We start from the raw sequence: 4613 nt of genomic DNA, 5'->3' as shown, positions 1-4613 counted from the left end.
CCCAAGTTCCAGTTGTAGTACAAATGTAGTAAAATTCTGTTGGTCAATAGGCTGAACAAAGAAAGGTAATACGTTCAAAATGGTCGGTTTTCATTGGCTGGTCGAAGTCATGGGGTTTTGAAATCGACCTGGCGATTGGCCGTTGCCACAGGGACCTGTCATAACATGTCTGAGTGGAGCAGGTGCCCGTTCTTGTTAATTTCCAACCTGATTCTTTTTGATGTGCATTTCTTTATCCGTTTATTTATAAAATTTCCGTGCCGCTACATGTTTACTCGAACACGTGCTACAATTATGTTAATTTTAAAGTCACGAATATCCTGTCCAGACAGAATTACTAAAATGTAAATTATTGCTGTTATTATTGTTGTTGTTTTATTTGTTTGTAAACAATTAGTTTTAGATATATACCGCTATTATTTTTTAATAATTATTTGTTTCCTGTTTTAGCTTTTTTGATAATATTCATAATTAAAAGTATAAAATAAAATAAATATAAGTGAAAAATACATTGATACGTCATTGCCCCCCCCCCAAAAAAAAAAAAAAAAAAAAAAACCCACAAACAAAAACACCTACAAACACACCAAAAACACCTGAGAAAAAAAGGCCCCCCCCAAAAAAAAAACATGTTTATGTCGGAAATCCAATTTTCTTTTTGGAAAATAAAATTCACATTTATATATTTTTAAATTTATTATCCAAAATATCATTTACCATTTTAATAAATTGGTTAATATTCATGGATTTGTACATGTATTTGTTATTTTAATTGAAATTAATTCTTTGATTGCATGTAATCAGTTCATTTGATCTAACAATTTGATACATGACTGTTGTGTTTATATTTCATATAGTCAAAAGTGGCCACCTGTAATCAGCAGTCTTCTGCTGTAAGTGATCACTCTTTCCCTACCAAACAGTTTTAATGTAAATGCACTTGTAATAAGCAGACACCTATCTAACATGACTAGTGGGCAACTAACATGGAATCCAAATTGTTAAAATACCTGTATTAAGCAGCCACAGTAAATGTTTCTGTTCACTGAAGGGTTATTTTAAACACGAGCGACAGAGTGCAGCAAATAAGTGATCTTCACACCTTCACGGATACTAGTACCCATTTAGTCTCAATATCACCACTGTATCAGTTAAGAAAGTATGCCTCTGGTATGCATCTATTGCCTCTGGGTAGGCTAAGCTTGACATTTGTAGATTCATCAACTATTCATGACATTAAGACTGCATGAAGTTACTAGTAATTAAATGGAAAATGAAAGCAAACTTGAGGAAGTATTAATTCCAAATGGTTAATTTAATACATTCCAGTCACATTTTATTATTTTTGAAGAACGTATCAAAAGTTGATTTATAGTAAACTATAGAAACATTTTAAAGACTGTATATGAGGCAACCTGTAATCAGCAGCCACCTGTCTTAAGCAGCTGCTTAAGACAAGTTTGACTGTATATTCACTGTATACACACATAAATGTTATTCATTGTAAAAAAAATGCATTTAAACAGTGTTGCCAATATGTCAGTATTTGTAATGATGAACTTTACTTGCAGAATGCAGGAAATTACATTTAATATTTTTCAGAGATGCATTCCCCTGAAAACTCCTAAAAACAACCTTGTTTAATGTTCCCACTTACTCCATGGAATTTGTATTGTGAATTCATATTAAATAATATTTTCTTTTAAATACATATCTTTGACACCTCAAAACCACTGTTTTTCCTGCTGATATGTAGCTACTAGTAAATAAAATTATTTGATTTAAACTTTTTAAGGACGCCCAGTTGAAAAAAACAAACAACCTTTACATCTTAAAATGAAATAATTAAATTTACGTTACATTCATTACAATATAACATCATCCCATTGGTCCAGCCATAGCAACGGGAGTTTGTTCATTTCCCGATGAATGTAGAAATTATGTCGTAAGGGAACATCATACTTGATGACGTCATTTTATATCTGTAATTTGTTTTACTGAGCGTTATTGTTTTAACCAAAAAAATCATTCAAAATAAAATATGAACTTTAATGATATTAATAGTAAGTATATTTCAAATTTAAAATAGTAAGTATATTTCAAATTTAATTAAAGTATTGTGTGTTATTTCTTTTACGTTCATCTGGGTATGACCAAAAAAAATCATCCGCAAATTTATGTGAGAACAGCTTTTCTGATTCACAGTTTGCGGATGATTTTTTTTCGTTCATACCCTGATGAACATAAAAGAAATAACAGACAATCCTTAAATACTTTTGTTGGGAAGTCACCATATGCAACACTTAATAGTTGTTTGTGAAAATTATGCTCTTGACCCGTCTCCTGGCCTCTGAAGATGTGAAAAATCAAGACGATGATATCTGAATCTATTTAAATTCAAATACCCCCAATACTTGGCAGTTTCAATTTTAACTTCATTTGTATCACTACAGTATATACTAAATGATATTAGTATTGAATCTAATCACTACATGGCAGCCATCAAATATGAATATGTGGTACCAATGGCAAGGCAGCACAAACCAGGACTGTTGATATACAAATCATGAAGTACATTATCAGGGTTTCTATAAAAAAAATTTTAATCCACTAACCATGGGATCTGTGATTTTAAAAATGTACAAGCCATGATTAAAAATTCACTAGCCATACTTTACTTTAAGTTGATACAATTTGACTAAATAATAGTAATGATCAGATATGTCACCTAAAGGAGATAGAGCTTAAAAACACTAACATTGGGATTTGGGTGGGGTCAGGATATTCATATTTACAAAACAGACTTATCAGCAACATTTGATGAAAATTTAGTGTTTTACTAGCCATTGGACATGGCAATAGTAGTTATTTACTAGCCCAACATTGAATATCACTAGCCATGGGAGTGGGGCTACCATAATCTGAAAGCCCTGCAATACATTGATTTATTAATAATTTGCTACCAGATTGTCAAACATTTGTTAATTCTGAAACACAGCTAATCTTCAGAGGAAACCAGCTACATTTTTCTATTGGCAACAAAGAATCTTTCTTCTTCTTCTTTTCGTTTGCTTGTTGACTGCATGTCAAGGCCAGCAGTGACTATAAACTATGAATGATACTGTTCTCTGTAAATAATCACTTCTTGTGCCATACTGCTACTTCTGGAGAGTTGTTGTAGTAAAAAAAATAAAAAAATAAAAATTATTTAACGATGCACTCAACACATTTTATTTACGGTTATATGGAGTCAGCAAAATGTTATGTACAAATGAAGAAGTTTGTTTTGTTTAACGACACTACTAGAGCACATTGATTTATTAATCATCGGCTATTGGATGTCAAACATATGGTAATTTTAACACATAAGAGAAGAAACCCGCTACATTTTTCCATTAGTAGCAAAGGATGTTTTATTTGCACCATCCCACACAGGATAGCCTTTGATATACCAGTCGTGGTGCACTGGCTGTGACGATAAATAGCCCATTGGGCCCACCGGCGGGAATTGATCCGACCGACCGCACATCAAGCGAGCGCTTTACCACTGGGCTACGTGCCGCCCCCAAGTACAAATGAGTTAAAACAACCATATAATTCAATGTGATATTTATTAAAGTTATTAGACATAACACTGTACAGCATATATATATATATAACTGTATCACCCTTAATAAACAGTAAAGTACATCACTATTATCACTAATATGGTGTGTACCACATGTATTAGTATTTATAATACAAAATTTCATGTTAGTCAGATATTTAAAGCTGTAATCTTCTATTCTAATTGTATATGAACACATTTTACTTACACAAAACACAAGAAATGACAATTTAATAATCTGGGGCCTGTTCCACGATGTGATCTTAGTGTCAAGATCATATTTAGGTGCACAACTACTGTATGCACTTAAGGTGATCTTAGCACTAAGATCACTTTAATAGTGAAACTGGGCCCTACACTATCTGTGGATATAGTCAATCAGCTTGATGCAACATACATGTAATAAGTCTTGTTGCTATAAACTATATATATATATATATATATATATACTGTTCCAAAAAAAGTAGGGGAACCTGAAACAAGAGCTTTATGTGTTGGAAAGATGCATACCCGGACCACCAACACATACTGACACTTTAACAAATGAAAAACGCGTAATTTTAGAATTAATAAAAAAACATGATTATTCCTGCTAACTGGGGGCAGCCATTTTGTTTCATTTTTGTGACGTCCGGTGGTATAGCTTGGGGCGAAGTGACGTCAGCTCCAACTATCTCCTCTATGCACAGTGTAAATAAACGCTCTAATTTATGACAAGGTGCTTCGCTTTCATCAACCGGACTTGTAAAACAACATAAATGACTTGATAGTATAATAAACTATTTAACTAAATATATTTCAATTTGCATCAATAGAACGAAATGGAGTTATAGTTGTTTTTTGTTTTTTTTTAAATCCAAAGAAAAAATGCATATTATTAGGCCTACTGGTATGCTACTTTCGAGCAAAAACGACCACTCACGATACCCAAGTGATAATTTTCTTTTCTTTGGGACTACGTAATTGGTCAGTTTTGTGATTTTAGATGGGGAAAGTCTACTTAATC

The sequence above is a fragment of the Gigantopelta aegis genome, chromosome 9, assembly GCF_016097555.1.
Source record: "Gigantopelta aegis isolate Gae_Host chromosome 9, Gae_host_genome, whole genome shotgun sequence".
Lineage (NCBI taxonomy): Eukaryota > Metazoa > Mollusca > Gastropoda > Neomphalida > Peltospiridae > Gigantopelta > Gigantopelta aegis.
Note: the sequence above shows the minus strand (reverse complement) of the source record.